The sequence below is a fragment of the Salmo salar genome, chromosome ssa19, assembly GCF_905237065.1.
Source record: "Salmo salar chromosome ssa19, Ssal_v3.1, whole genome shotgun sequence".
NCBI lineage: Eukaryota > Metazoa > Chordata > Actinopteri > Salmoniformes > Salmonidae > Salmo > Salmo salar.
The window spans coordinates 17,407,119-17,424,664 of record NC_059460.1 but is presented as its reverse complement, the minus strand read 5'-3'; the positions used below and the strand labels follow the sequence as shown (position 1 = coordinate 17,424,664).

The 17,546-nt window shown below is 42.5% G+C and overlaps 1 protein-coding gene across 2 annotated transcripts in view; it reads right to left on the bottom strand.

The window, feature by feature from the left end:
• The window catches only part of LOC106578541 (partitioning defective 3 homolog), a 566,386-nt gene that overhangs the window by 387,482 nt on the left and 161,358 nt on the right, over positions 1-17,546 (bottom strand). The gene's annotated exons all lie outside the window — the stretch shown is intronic.

Genomic DNA, 17,546 nt, shown 5'->3' with positions numbered 1-17,546 from the left:
CGTCTGACCATTTAGATTGCTACTGCCTGCTACTATGACAAATCACATGGCAAGGACGTTTGCTATCAAGCTGTCAGTGTGCATAATATCTAACGAGAGGGGCAAGGAAAAAATATTAAACGAATGTACATTCTGACTGAGTGATAGCAAACTTGGCTGACTGCTTCAAATTGAGGACACACAGACACATACACACCTCTCTGTGCACTTCTCCTATTTTTTTTCAGTGAGAACATGCAGGGAGGTATTTGGCCAACATCTATTTAGGCATATTAAAAAAATTCAGTTTTTTCCGACTATCAACTGTCAATTTACGATACAATTATGAATACGAGTACGGCCATGTCGGCATACCACTGCTTTCACAGCAGCCACATACAAGCAGCATGAGTCCTTTGATCGTTGGATGATTCCTTCTCGCATCTACTCCCTCTCACCTTTTCCCTTCGCTTGTGGACCTCAGCGCACAACGCATCAGCTGTCTGTGACTAGGCCAAAAAAACTTTCCAAGCCAAACCTTCATATCATAACCGCTAACTTCTACACAAAGCCTACATCGTTGTCACCATATTAGCTAACGTGAAGGCAAACATAGGTACTAGAACTAACACGTTAGTAGACCCTCTACAATCATGCAGTTCTGTGTACAGTTAGCAAGTAGTTACACCAGCGGGCCCCGGTGGCACTAAATTAATAAAACCAAAAGCTTACCTTGACTTGGCTATGGATATCCAGTGTCGGATAGCCATTGCCAGCTAGGTAACATAGCATCCCTCTTTGTTTGAGCTGGGTGATTGATTATACTAGCTAGCTGAGGGCCTCCTGAGTGGCGCAGCGGTCTAAGGCACCGCATCGCAGTGCTTGAGGGGTCACTACAGCCCCGGGTTCAATCCCAGGTTGTGTCACAGCTGGCCGTGACACACATGAGGCGACGCACAATTGGATCTGCATCGTCCGGGTTAGGGGAGGGTTTGGCCGGCCGGGATTTCCTTGTCCCATTGCACTCTAGCAACTCCATGTGGCAGGCCGGACGCCTGCTGTACAGTGTTTTTTCTGACACATTGGTACGGCTGGCTTCCGGGTTAAGCAAGCAGTGTGTCAAGAAGCATTGCGGCAATGCAGAGGATGCATGGCTCACGACCTTCGCCTATCCCGAGTCCGTACGGGAGTTGCAGCACTGGGACAAGACTATCACGAAAATGGGGAGAAAAAGGGTTAAAATACAACAAAAAGAAATGGCTAACTGAATTCACTAGCTAAATGAAAGTAAAAAAAATAAAAAATCTCACTCTTTGTTTCCCTTACATTTTTGAAAAACGAATTTGTTCAAAATTGTTCAACTATTGTCTTCCTCTCTTTTTGAGTCAATTACTCAACAGATTGTATGCATTGCAGTGCTAGCTAGCTGTAGCTTATGCTTTCAGCACTAGATTCATTCTCTAATCCTTTGATTGGGTGGACAACATGTCAGTTCTTGCTGCAAGAGCTCTGATAGGTTGAAGGACATCCTCCAGAAGTTGTCATAATTACTGTGTAAGTCTATAGAAGGGGGTGAGAACCACAAGCCTCCTAAGCTTTGTATTGAAGTCAATGTATCCAGAGGAGGACGGAAACTACACTACATTACCAAAAGTATGTGGACACCTGCTCGTCGAACATCTCATTCCAAAATCGTGGGCATTAATTTGGAGTTGGTCCCCCTTTACTCCTATAACATCCTCCACTCTTCTTGGAAATTGCTGCGGGGACTTGCTTCCATGCAGCCACAAGAGCATTAGTGAGGTCGGGCACTGATGTTGGGCGATTAGGACTGGCTCGCAGTCAACGTTCCAATTCATCCCAAAGGTGTTCGATGGGGTTGAGGTCAGGGCTCTGTGCAGGCCAGTCAAGTTCTTCCACACCGATCTTGACAAACCATTTCTTGTATGGACCTTGCTTTGTGCACAGGGACATTGTCATACTGAAACGGTTAAGGGCCTTCCCCAAACTGTTGTCATCAAGTTGGAAGCACAGAATTGTCTACAATGTCATTGTATGCTGTAGCGTTAAGATTTTCCTTCACTGGAACTAAGCGGCCTAGCCCAAACCATGAAAAACAGCCCAAGACCATTATTCCTCCTCCACCAACCTTGACAGATGGGTACTATGTATCGGGGAAGGTAGCGTTCTCCTGACATCCGCCAAACCCAGATTCGTCCGTCGGACTACCAGATGGTGAAGCGTGATTCATTATTCCAGAGAACGCGTTTCCACTGCTCCAGAATCCAATGGTTGGCATTGTGCAGGGTGATCTAAGCTTGTGTGTGGCTGCTTGGAAACCCCTTTCATTTACTCCCGACAAACAGTTATTGTGCTGACTTTGCTTCCAGAGGCAGTTTGGAACTCGGTATAAGTGTTACAAACGAGGACAGAAGATTTTTACACGCTACGTGCTTCAGCACTCGGCAGTCCCGTTATGAGAGCTTGTGTTATTGTGTTATGTTACAGCCTTATTCTAAATTGAATTACATTTTAAAAATCCTCAGCAATCTACACACAATACCCCACAATGACAAAGTGAAAACAGTTTTTTAGACATTTTGCAAAGGTCAATTTTTTTACAGAAATACCCTCTTTACATATGTATTCAGACCTTTTGCCATGAGACTCAGGTGCATCCTGAGACTGCCAGGTGCATCCTGTTTCCATTGATCATCCTTGAGATGTTTCTACAACTTCATTGGAGTCCACCTGTGGTAAATTAAATTGATTGGACATGATTTAGAAAGGCAGACACCTGTCTATATAAGGTCCCACAGTTGACAGTGTATGTCAGAGCAAAAACCAAGCCATGAGGTCAAAGGAATTGTCCGTAGAGCTCCGAGACAGGTTTGTGACGCAGCACAGATCTGGGGAAGGATACCAAAACATTTCTGCAGCAGTGAAGGTCCCGAAGAACACAGTGGCCTCCATCATTCTTAAATGGAAGAAGTTTGGAACCACCAAGACTCTTCCTAGAGCTGGCCGCCTGGCCAAACTGAGCAATTGGGGGAGAAGGGCCTTGGTCAGGGAGGTGACCAAGAACCGATGGTCACTCTGACAGAGCTCTAGAGTTCCTCTATGGAGATGGGAGAAACTTCAAGAAGGACAACCATCTCTGCAGCACTCCACCAATCCTTTATGGCCTTTATGATAGATTGGCCAGACAGAAGCCATTCCTCAGTAAAAGGCACATGACAGCCCACTTGGAGTTTGCCAAAAGGCACCTAAAGGAATCTCAGACCATGAGAAACAAGATTCTCTGGTTTGATGAAACCAAGATTTAACTCTTTGGCCTGAATGCCAAGTGTCACATCTGGAGGAAACCTGGCACCATCCCTATGGTGAAGCATGGTGGTGGCAGCATCATGCTGTGGGGATGTTTTTCAGCGGCAGGGACTGGGAGACAAGTCAGGATCGAGGCAAAGTTGAACGGAGAAAAGTACAGAGAGATCCTTGATGAAAATCTGCTCCAGAGCGCTCAGGATCTCAGACTGGGGGCGAAGTTTCACCTTCCCAAAGGACAACAACCCTAAGCACATAGCCAAGACAATGCAGGAGTGGCTTCGGGAGAAGTCTCTGAATGTCCTTGAGTGGCCTATCAAGAGCCCGGACTTGAACCCGATTGAACATCTCTGGAGATACCTGAAAACAGCTGTGCTGCAATGCTCCCTATTCAATTTGACAAAGCTTGAGAGAAGAATGGGAGAAACTCACCAAATACATGTGTGCCAAGCTTGTAGTGTCATACGCAAGAAGACTTGATGCTGTAATCGCTACCAAAGGTTCTTCAAAAAAGTACTGAGTAGGGTCTGAATACTTACACGAGCGTTCAAAAGTTTGGGGTCACTTAGAAATGTCCTTGTTTTTGAAAGAAAAGCAATTTTTCGTCCATTAAAATAACATAAAATTTATCAGAAACTGTGTAGACTTTGCTAATGTTGTAAATGACTATTGTACCTGGAAACGGCAGATTTTTTATGGAATATCTACACAGGTGTACAGAGGCCCATTATCAGCAACCATCACTCCTGTGTTCCAATGGCATGTTGTGTTAGCTAATCCAAGTTGATCATTTTAAAAGGCTAATTGATCCTTTTGCAATTATGTTAGCACAGCTATAAACTGTTGTCCTGATTAAAGAAGCAATAAAACTGGCCTTCTTTAGATTAGTTGAGTATCTGGAGCATCAGCATTTGTGGGTTCGATTACAGGCTCAAAATGGCCAGAAACAAAGACCTTTCTTCTGAAACTCGTCAATCTATTCTTGTTCTGAGAAATGAATGCTATTCCATGCGAGAAATTGCCAAGAAACTCGTACAACGCTGTGTGCTACTCACTTCACAGAACAGCGCAAACTGGCTCTAACCAGAATAGAAAGAGGAGTGGGAGGCCCCGGTGCACAACTGAGCAAGAGGACAAGTACATTAGAGTGTCTAGTTTGAGAAACAGACGCCTCACAAGTCCTCAACTGGCAGCTCATTAAATAGCACCTGTCTCAATGTCAACAGTGAAGAGGCAACTCCGGGATGCTGGCCTCAGACTGGTCAATAAAAATAAAAGATTAAGATGGGCAAAATAACACAGACAATGGACAGAGGAAGATTGGAAAAAAGTGTTATGGACAGACAAATCTAAGTTTGAGGTGTTCGGATCACAAAGAAGAACATTCATGAGACGCAGACAAAATGAAAATATGCTGGAGGAGTGCTTGATGCCATTTGTCAAGCATGGTGGAGGCAATGTGATGGTCTGGGGGTGCTTTGGTGGTGGTAAAGTGGGAGATTTGTAAAGGGTAAAAGGGATCTTGAAGAAGGAAGGCTATCACTCCATTTTGCAACGCCTTGCCATACCCTGTGGACGGCGCTTAATTTGAGCCAATTTCCTCCTACAACAGTACAATGACCCAAAGCACAGCTCCAAACTATGCAATAACTATTTAGGAAAGAAGCAGTCAGCTGGTATTCTGTCTATAATGGAGTGGCCAGCACAGTCACCGGATCTCAACCCTATTGAGCTGTTGTGGGAGAAGCTTGACCGTATGGTACGTAAGAAGTACCCATCAAGCCAATCCAACTTGTGGGAGGTGCTTCAGGAAGCATGGGGTGAAATATCTTCAGATTACCTCAACAAATTGACAACTAGAATGAATGCCAAAGGTCTGCAAGGCTGTAATTGCTGCAAATGGAGGATTCTTTGACGAAAGTAAAGTTGGAAGGACACAATTATGATTTCAATTAAAAATCGTTATTTATAAACTTGTCAACGTCTTGACTATATTTCCTATTCCTTTTGCAACTCATTTCATGTATGTTTTCATGGAAAACAAGGACATTTGTAAGTGACCCCAGAACTTTTGAACGGTAGTGTATGTAAATGTGATCAGTTTTTTATTTGTAATAAATTTGCAAAAATTTATAAAAAATGGTTTTTGATTTGTATATTGTAGCTGTCCTGTGGCTACACCATGGTGCTACCCTACAGAGCGCTGTTGAGGCTACTGTAGACCTTCATTGCAAAATAGTGTGTTATCATCAATTATTTGGTGACGTGAATATATTTAGTATAGTTTTATTTAAAAAGGATAGCCTTTTTAATGTTTCACTATTTTTATCACTTCGTCATAAAAATAGGTCCTCCCCTTCCTCCTCTGAGGAGCCTACACTGGCAAACGCACAAACATATTTGGTTGTGAGGATAAGGAAGGAAAACTGGCATGCTCAGAGATGCCTGACTCCCTGCCAGTCAGCACTGGTCTGTTGGAGCTATGGCAGAGAACGAGAAGAGAGAATAGAAATTGAGACAGGGAGAGCGAGAGAGACAGAGAGGGAGAAATAGCCAGAAATAGAGAGATAAAGATAGAGAAAAAGAGAGAGACAGAGAAAAACTAGAATAGAGATTGCGACGGAGAGTGTCAGAGACAGAGAGAGAGGAGACGAGAGATGATCGATACGAGAGAGAGAGAAAGAAAGAGAATTGTAGATTGGAAGGCTGGATGCTGCTTCTGCCAAGAGGTTTTCAATGGGATGTGTTTGGCTGTTCTGTTCATCACACAACTACAGCTAATCAACCAATTCTTATAAGAAGATTAGCCTCCCGCTCCCATGTATTATACTTAGCCTACACTCTGAAGGCTGTAGCAAGGAGCTCATGTCAATCCTAGTCTAATGCTACGGAACAATAGCATCTACACTACACCAACGTAAATCTCCCCTTGCTTTGGCCAAAGATTTAGGCAGTATCTTTTCTATAGGGCAAGGATGTGGAAAGCTATAACACAGGAAATATCAGACACAGTCAAATACAATAGCTTTTGTGTAAATGCCTTGGAATTTGTATGTAGGTTAAAATAGCTCAAGTATTTTTGCACGTGTTGGCTTATTTTCTTGCCTGTTTGCAAGTAAGTCGGCATACAAACACGTTTCAGAGCTTTGTTTCTTATTTGAATTTGATTCAGTACGTGTGTGCGTATGTGTGTGTGTGTGTGTGTGTGTGTGTGTGTGTGTGTGTGTGTGTGTGTGTATGCTTAGTGTTTCCATGTGTGTGTGTGTCTATCAGTGTGTACTGTATGAATGAGTATGTGTGTGTGTGCGCCAGTATGGTTTATCATTAGCATAACTCACACTGACATCTCTCATGTTCTCTTTACACAATTAAAGCAGATTGCATTTATTCCCAAAGCCTCCTTATCTGTCATGCTGACATGACACGCTCGTCATCACAGAAACACTAACTCGGTGTGTAAACGCTTCACGCTGATGTTATTTAGGCCTCCGCACTGCACAGTTCACTGTAATCGCTTTTCGTCTCAGACGCAGAAATTACACCCAAAGAGTTGTGGGGTTATTGCACATTCCTACATTCGCTCGACACACACACATGCACACCACACACACACTTGCGAGAAGCAATCGGGGGTGATGAAAGAGGCACCCTGTTGCAAAATGAGAATCCTTTTATATTAAAATCAGACACTTTGAAGTGGAATTTACTTGACGTTCCGTTTATTGCCAGGCTTCACGGTGATACGTGTGGTAGTGTTATGGCAGCGCTCTTCTGCTTTTTTGTTCAATATGCACATATTAAACCAGCCGACAAGGAAGTATTGGTGAGTACATGTTCCTAAACGGTTTTCTTTCCTTAGCCATTTAAAGAACTAAGTTATTCCGCATAGGTTGATAGACCTTTTGAACGCTATGTGGTGTGACAGTGTTCGAATTCACACCAAGTTGCAATGGGACTAGAGACGCAATGTGCCAAGGAGTAGAGAGGGAATGGGCTTTCACTCCAGACATACAGTATTTACATTTCAATTGTGCTTGAATCATTAATGACAAAGTAATCAGCCCTCATTCATTTGTGGGTCGGAGTAGTTAGTACAACTCCTTGAAAAACTTGCCAGCTGGCCGTTTGAAGGCATTTAGAGGGAGTGAAAAACTCGTGTTGTCGGGCCTCCCTCTACTAAACATGATTCATTTTTAAATACCCATCCACTTATGATGTGCACTTTGCAGGGCCTTGCCTCCTCTCTCCACCCACTCCAGAGCCCTTTCCAACGCACCGCACAGCGCTAGCTAACCACCACACACATACGTACATCACCCCACTCATAATCAAATGGACCAGCATTTATCAATCATGCAATATTTATGTGCTCGTGAAAGGCCCCGTTTTGCCCTAAATCGACTGGAGCCATGAATAGTTAGTAAGAGGAGAAGAGAAATAAAGAAAGAATCAGAAATAAAATATGCATGGGAGCGGCTTTCACAGAGATGCAGTCCAGCCGACAGGGAGGAGATTGCAGACTCCTTAGACAAAACCCGTATTCTGAGATCAGCCATCTAAAACCACTTATTGGAGCTCTGTTTGTCTGAAGAGTTTTCTCAAGAATCTCAAAAGTGGCGCAGGGTTGCCAAATTGTGAGATAGAGTCCCTCCAAAAAACTCTCTCCTCTCTTTCCTCTCCCCTCCTACATCTCTCTGTGTGGGTATGAGAGGACACCCTTACCCAGAGAGGAGACAGCCAGCACTGACTGCGTCAGACAAACACTTCTCCCTGTCTGACAATTCGACAAGGCCACTTGGACGTGGACAGATTTTCAATTTTCAAATCTCTGGCCATTATACGTCAAGATCCGCAAGTTCACCAAAGAGGGTCCAAGTTTTAGAGACGCATCACGAAACATTCAGTGGCGCCACAGCTTCGCTAATTGTGGAGAAGCATGACAGCCACGTTTGAGCTTTCAGAGGGAGAGAAAGTTTCTTGACAATGAACTTTGGAGGTCAAAAAGCTTATTCCAAGTGGATCTCTGCCTGCAGCCTCACCTGAGAGTGGAGGAGTTGGAGAAGGAGGAAGTGTGGAGCTCCCTCCTCCTTGGAGAGAATTAATGCCTTCTCTTCCTGCAGAGAGCAACAACAATGGAGCTATAAACCCATGAGTCTATCTCACCCACACCCTCTGCCTCTCCATTGATATCTCACTAGTCCTCAGTGAGAGAGACGGGAGGGTGAGCCGTTGATATACAGGGGAAGATGGTGAGAGGAGGTTGGAGAGAGTGAGAGGAGTTAGAGAGAGAGAGAAAGAGGATATTGAGAACGAATCTCTCAGATGCCTTTCATGTTCTTCCCCTTTGATCTGGGGCTGGCATGGGCAGGAAGGGGGTGAGGGAGGGGCAGTGGGGGGAAGCTGTATCTGAGGAGAGGGGATGAGGGGCTGGTTTGACAACCGACTCCCCCCTTCCTCTTCCAGTTAAGCACCTAGCACTCTGACACTCCACACATCCCTGTGATCTACCCAGAGCTTGGGCATGAAGACTGGCACCTACAGAAAGATCCATCAAGGCCTCTGCTGTGCTTGTGAGCATGGGTAACAGTATGAGACAACGGTGGCCATTAGTCAGCTAGTAAGCCTTTTGAGCCCCCTCCTGTTGTCACTATAGGCATGTAATACTAGTGGTGAAGAGGCCCAAAATGCATGGGCATATACACACCTAATACCAGTGCTGAGATGCCCAGACAGGAGCTAGACTACTACACTAATCCACATTGATCAGCAGTAATTCTCCTTAAACTCGCACCTTAACGGGAAGGACAGCAAACAAGATAAAACGGGCGGTAAATCTAGCCGCTACACCTCCAATTACAGAGCAGAACTAAAGTGGTCTAACCGCATGTACACCTGCTTAAAATATTTATTACCAGAGAAAATACATCCCCCCTGCTCGGAGATAAGATTACGTTTCCCCCCAATCCAAATGTCAATTTTAGGATGACTAATGATGTATGATATGTGGTATGGGAAAATTGTGCTATAACAACATTGTCTGTCTGTCTGTCTGTCTGTCTGTCTGTCTGTCTGTCTGTCTGTCTGTCTGTCTGTCTGTCTGTCTGTCTGTCTGTCTGTCTGTCTGTCTGTCTGTCTGTCTGTCTGTCTGTCTGTCTGTCTGTCTGTGAGAGAGAGAGAGAGAGAGAGAGAGAGAGAGAGCCTACCCTCACCCCTAGTCTGAGGCAGTGAATTGGACACACTCTCATCCAGAAAGGTATTTAATTGCTTTGGCAAACGGGCGGTCAAACTTTCAGGCTGTCCCCTTCATTTTAGGGACAAATTGCTCCAGTTGGTATTTAACTGAAGTGAATCCCTTTCCTGTCTAAAACCTGTTTCCTACACTGCTCTGGGCCAAAACATAACTACATGGAGACAAACCTTGCACGCACACGCACACACACACACACACACACACACACACACACACACACACACACACACACACACACACACACACACACACACACAAGCATATAGAATTGGATAGCATCATGTTTTGGCTGCTAGCTAATGCTAAGCTTTCCGAATCATCTGGCGAAGCCAATAGCTACACCGAACAAAAATATAAACACAACAAGCAACCATTTCAAAGATTTTATTGAGTTACAGTTCAAATAACATAATCAGTCAATCAAAATTAATTCATTAGGCCCTAATCTATGGATTTCACGACTAGGAATATAGATATGCATCTGTTGGTGACAGATACCTTAAAAAGATAAGGTAGGGGCGTGGATCAGAAAACCAGTCAGTATCTGGTATGACCACCGTTTGCCTCATGCAGCACGACACATCTCCTTCGCATAGAGTTGATCAGGCTGATGATTGTGGCCTGAGGAATGTTGTCCCACTCCTCTTTAATGGCTGTGCGAAGTAGCTGGATATTGGCGGGGAATGGAATACCCTGTCATCCACGTCGATCCAGAGCATCCCAAACATGCTCAATGTCAGCTCCTTAATATGCCACACCCGTCAGGTGGATGGAAGAATTGTCAAAGACTCCAGTCACCCAAGTCATAGACTGTTCTCTCTGCTACCAAACGGCAAGCGGTACAGGAGCGCCAAGTCTAGGTCCAAAAGGCTCCTTAACAGCTTCCATAAGACTGCTGAACAATTAATCAATTGGCCACCCGGACTATTTGCATTGACACCCCCCCCCCCCACCACTCACCCCCTTTATTTTACACTGCTGCTACTCGCTGTTTATTATTTATGCATAGTCACTTTACCCCTACCTACATATTCAAATAACCTTAATTACCTTAACTAACCTGTACCCCAGCACATTGACTCGGTAGCGGTACCCCCTGTATATAGCCTCGTTATTTTATTGTGTTACTTTTTTTTACTTTATTTAGTAAATATTTTCTTAACTCTATTTCCTTCACTGCATTGTTGGTTAAAACCTGTTGGGGCTCGGGGGCAGTATTGAGACATTTTGAAAAAAATATGTGCCCATTTTTAACTGCCTCCTACACCAACTCAGAAGCTAGGATATGCATATTATTAACACATTCGGATAGAAAACACTCTGAATTTTCTAAAACAGTTTGAATGGTGTCTGTAAGTATAACAAAACTCATATTGCAGGCAAAAACCTGTGAAAAATAGATCCAAAAAAATGTGAATTTTGTGACTGTACTATTTAGTGTCATTGTTTTATAGATACCATAGTGAGAAAGGATTCATTTCGCAACACCTACGGCTTCCACTAGATGTCAACGATCTTTATAAAGTTGTTTGAAGCGTCTATGATAAACAGAGAGCAAATTAGAATCCAAGGAAGTTGACATGTCATCACTTCATTTTTTTGCGCCTGCGCATAAATCTGAGAAACGTGAGTTTGTCATCATTTTTATCTAGACATAGGATAGGTTGTGTGAAAATATTACTGATGTTTAACGTTAAAAATGGACCAAAAGATTAATGCTAAACAACATTTGACATGTTTGAACGAACATAAATAGATTATTTACTAGTTTTTTTTAGCTTTTCGGCGTGATTTTACCAGCCCCCCACCACGTTTTGTGGGAGCATAATGAACGCTAAGTACTTGGTGTTATTTGCACATAAATTATGAACTTTGTCAAAAGAAACCACATTTGTTCCGGACCTGGAATGCCTTCCGGACCTGGGATCCTGCCTTCTGATGGAGATAATCAAAGGTAAGGGGGTATTTACAATGTTATTATCGATTTTAGATGATGCTAACTGTATAGCATAGCCTGTTGTTCTTAGCATAGCACCCCGTTTATTGCAAAATGTGGTTTCCCAGTAAAGTTATTTTGAGATCTGGCCATTCGGTAGCAATTACGAGATGATAATATATTATTCTTTGAATGACAATATTATAATTTACCAATGTTTTCGAATAGTAATTTTGTTATGTTCACCGGAAGCATTTCAGAGAAGAAAAAAATCTGAATTTCACGCTACTGTAAAATGCTGTTTTTGGATATAAATATGAACTTGATGGAACAAAAAATGCATGTATTGTATAACATAATGTCCTAGGAGTGTGATCTGATGGAGATTGACAAAAGTTAGTGCATAATTCAAGCTGGTTTCTGCTTTTGGTGACGCCTGACCTTGAATTGAAAATGGATGTTTGTACTTTTGTGGCTATGTACTGTCCTAACATAATCTAACTTTATGCTTTTGACGTAAAGCCTCTTTGAAAATCGAACAATGTGGTTAGATTAAGGAGATGTTTATCATTTAAATTGTGTAAAATAGTTGATTGTTTGAGAAATTGAAATTATTAGATTTTTGATGTTTTGAATTTCCAGCCTTGTTAGCAATCCCGGCTCGGGGTTCATTGCTAACCTGTAGCCCCAACAGGTTTTAAGGGCTTGTAAGTAAGCATTTCACAGTAAGGTTGTATTCGGCACATGACAAATACAATTTTATTTTATTGATTTGATTATCTTGGCAAATAAGAAATGCTCACTAACAGGGATGTAAACAAATTTATGCACAAAATTTGAGAGAAATAAGCTTTTTGGCGAATGGAACATTTCTGGGATCTTTTATTTCAGCTCATGAAACATGGAACCGACACTTTACATGTTGCGTTTATATTGTTGTTACGTGTAAAAAGATAAAACTGCATTTAGGCCTATAGTACTGTACATAGCCAATCATAGACAATAAACACCATTATCCAATTCTCTCTGTTGTTCTCTCTGAAGGACCATTTAAACGCAACCACATTCCTGTAGATGGAAATATTTCTCAGGATTAATGAAGAATGATTTTCTCTACTGAGGTCGATAACTTCAACACAATAATCCCTTTCAAGACATGATTCCATTCAAACTGCTCGTCTTTCCTTTACGCTGATAGGAAGTGAAGATTTTAATGGGAATAGAGACATCAAAGACTCATTCTTTGAACAATCCAAATTAAAAGGGTGAAAGTTGAGAAAAAACATGAACCAGTTTATTTAGAGACCTGATCCAATATCAATATGTGTTGTCTGTCAGGCAGCAGCGAGGAGAACAGGATCAAGTAACCACAGGAAGCAGTAATAACCACAGTAAATCGGGTTATGTTGTTGTTTTGAAGTATCTTGTGAAACGATGCATGAATGGTGTGTCCCAAATGGCACCCTATTTCCTGTTTAGTGCACTACTTTTAGGGCTACAATAAGGCTCTGGTCAAAAGTCGTGCACTACATTGGGGAAAGGGCGCCATTCGGGACACAGACTATGTCTATTTGTCAGTCCTTAACCAGACAAGTACAAAACACACCCAGAGGCTCCAACAGCTGAGAAGATTGTTTTCCTAAGGCCGTATTCACATCCTGCACCCCAAATGACAACCTATTTTCATATCATGCACTACTTTTGACCATGGCCCATAGTGCTCTGGTCAAAAGTAGTGCACTAATTTAGGAAATAGGGTGCCATTTGAGACACAACTGTGGTTTTATAACCATGGGTGTTTTTATATGGAAACGTACTTGAAACTCAAAAGCTCACAAACAGTGCATCCATTCCATCCATATTCAATCTAGGCCTCAAAACGAATCACGCAAGTAGATTCCACTTCCCGGGTTGCCACGGGCGATCGATTTGATGGCCTCGTAATCGATGGGGTTTCCGTGGGAATTCCTGGACCAATCGGAACACAGCGTCATCATCTGAGAGCATATGGTGTGCTGGTCATGAGTAATAACATGGTGGCAGTTTTTCTATCACAGGCTACTGCAACAGGTTAGTACGAGTCAGGATTCAATTGAGTACCTAGATCTCTGGGGCTGTCTGCCACTTAAATCTCTTAGTTCTCCCTCTCTCTTTCTGCCTCTTTAGCTCTGCCTCTCTCTACCTCCCTCTCTTCTGTCTACCTCAATCCTTCTATCCATCCCCATCAATCTACTTGTGATATGTTTTGAGGTGGGACATCAACATTAGACCTAAAACAGCCCAGTATAGAATCACCAAGACATGGAGAGTAAATAGTACATTGAACATACACTTTCCCTTCCTTATAAATGAATCAGTGATTGGTTCTCCAAAGGCACTGGGTCTGTCCCAGCGCTACTGCAGTGCCCTTAGCCACACAGAGGATTCATAAATGTTTCATACAGGGAAGTGTGGGAGGAAAAGAAAGTGTGGGAGCGCCAATGTTTCAGCTTGTATAACTGTGAGATGAGACCTGAGGGATTCAGGCATGGTGTGTGATGGTCAGGATGAAGTAGGAGAGGGACTGCCACCTAGTCTGCATGACATTAACATCTAATGAATGGGAATGCACCAATCCTCCTCTCCCACTTATCTCCCAAACTTTATACGGTCCCAGACGGTGTCTCTGTGTGCATCAACCCCCCCATCCATCCATTATTCAACCCATCTACAGTGTCTATACATCCATCCATTATTCAACCCATCTACAGTGTCTATACATCCATCCATTATTCAACCCATCTACAGTGTCTATACATTCATCCATTATTCAACCCATCTACAGTGTCTATACATCCATCCATCCATCCATCCATCCATCCCTCCATCCATCCATCCATTATTCAACACATCTACAGTGTCTATACATCCATCCATTATTCAACCCATCTACAGTGTATATCCATCCATCCATCCATCCATCCATCCATCCATCCATCCATCCATCCATCCATCCATCATTCAACTCATCTACAGTGTCTATACATCCATCCATCCATCCATTATTCAACCCATCTACAGTGTCGATACATCCATCCATTATTCAACCCATCTACAGTGTCAATACATCCATCCATCCATCCATTTATCATTCAACTCATCTACAGTGTCTATACATCCATCCATCCATCCATCCATTATTCAACCCATCTACAGTGTCTATACATCCATCCATTATTCAACCCATCTAGTGTCTATACATCCATCCATCCATCCATCCATCCATTATTCAACCCATCTACAGTGTCGATACATCCATCCATTATTCAACCCATCTAGTGTCTATACATCCATCCATCCATTTATCATTCAACTCATCTACAGTGTCTATACATCCATCCATCCATTATTCAACCCATCTACAGTGTCTATACATCCATCCATTATTCAACCCATCTAGTGTCTATACATCCATCCATCCATCCATCCATCCATCCATCCATTATTCAACCCATCTACAGTGTCTATGCATCCATCCATTATTCAACCCATCTACAGTGTCTATACATCCATCCATTATTCAACCCATCTACCGTGTCTATACATCCATCCATCCATTATTCAACCCATCTACAGTGTCTATTCATCCATCCATTATTCAACCCATCTACAGTGTCTATACATCCATCCATCCATTATTCAACCCATATACAGTGTCTATACATCCGTCCATCCATCCATCCATTATTCAACCCATCTACAGTGTCTATACATCCATCCATCTATCATTCAACCCATCTACAGTGTCTATACATCCATCCATCCATTATTCAACCCATCTACAGTGTCTATACATCCATCCATCTATCATTCAACCCATCTACAGTGTCTATAGATCCATCCATCCATCCATTATTCAACCCATCTACAGTGTCTATACATCCATCCATTATTCAACCCATCTACAGTGTCTATACATCCATCCATCCATTATTCAACCCATCTACAGTGTCGATACATCTATCCGTCCATTATTCAACTCATCTACAGTGTATATACATCCATCCATCCATCCATTTATCATTCAACTCATCTACAGTGTCTATACATCCATCCATCCATTATTCAACCCATCTACAGTGTCTTTACATCCATCCATTATTCAACCCATCTACAGTGTCTATCCATCCATCCATCCATCCATCCATCCATCCATTATTCAACCAATCTACAGTGTCTATACATCCATCCATCCATTATTCAACCCATCTACAGTGTCAATACATCCATCCATCCATTATTCAACCCATCTACAGTGTCTATGCATCCATCCATTATTCAACCATTCTACAGTGTCTATGCATCCATCCATTATTCAACCCATCTACAGTGTCTATACATCCATCCATCCATCCATCCATTATTCAACCCATCTACAGTGTCTATACATCCATCCATCCATTATTCAACCCATCTACAGTGTCAATACATCCATCCATCCATTATTCAACCCATCTACAGTGTCTATGCATCCATCCATTATTCAACCATTCTACAGTGTCTATGCATCCATCCATTATTCAACCCATCTACAGTGTCTATACATCCATCCATCCATCCATCTATCATTCAACTCATCTACAGTGTCTGTCCATCCATCCATCCATTATTCAACCCATCTACAGTGTCTATGCATCCATCCATCCATTATTCAACCCATCTACAGTGTCTGTCCATCCATCCATCCATTATTCAACCCATCTACAGTGTCTATGCATCCATCCATCCATTATTCAACCCATCTACAGTGTCTATACATCCATCCATCCATTATTCAACCCATCTACAGTGTCTATGCATCCATCCATTACATTCTACATTTACATTTTAGTCATTTAGCAGACGCTCTTATCCAGAGCGACTTACAGTAGTGAATGCATACATTTCATACATTTTTTTCCGTACTGGTCCCCCGTGGGAATCGAACCCACAACCCTGGCGCTGCAAACACCATGCTCTACCAACTGAGCCACACGGGGCCATTATTCAACCATTCTACAGTGTCTATACATCCATCTATTATTCAACCCATCTACAGTGTATATACATCCATCAATCCATTATTCAACCCATCTACAGTGTCTATACATCCATCCTTCAACCCATCTACAGTGTATATCCATCCATCCATCCATCCATCCATCCATCCATCCATTATTCAACTCATCTACAGTGTCTATACATCCATCCATCCATCCATTATTCAACCCATCTACAGTGTCTATACATCCATCCATCCATTATTCAACTCATCTACAGTGTATATACATCCATCCATCCATCCATTTATCATTCAACTCATCTACAGTGTCTATACATCCATCCATCCATTATTCAACCCATCTACAGTGTCTATACATCCGTCCATCCATCCATCCATTATTCCACCCATCTACAGTGTCTATACATCCGTCCATCCATTACTCAATTCATCTACAGTGTCTATACATCCATCCATCCATTATTCAACCCATCTACAGTGTCTATGCATCCATCCATTACTCAACGCATCTACAGTGTCCATCCATCCATCCATCCATCCATCCATCCATCCATCCATCCATCCATCCATCCATCCGTGTCTATACATCCATTATTCAACCCATCTAGTGTCTATACATCCATCCATCCCATCTACAGTGTCTATACATCCATCCATTATTCAACCCATCTACAGTGTCTATACATCCATCCATCCATCCATTATTCAACACATCTACAGTGTCTATACATCCATCCAACCATCCATTATTCAACCCATCTACAGTGTCTATACATCCGTCCATCCATCCATCATTCAACCCATCTACAGTGTCTATACATCCATCCATTATTCAACCCATCTACAGTGTCTATACATCCATCTCGCCATCAAAAAGTTGGACACTTTCAGAAAGAAAAGAACATGGCAATGAAGCCATCTATCTAAAAAGGTATCTTCCTCACTGGCATTGTGGGATGCAGTGCAGAAATGTCATTTCAACCCAAACTATTCTAAACCCATTCCCCTAACCCTTC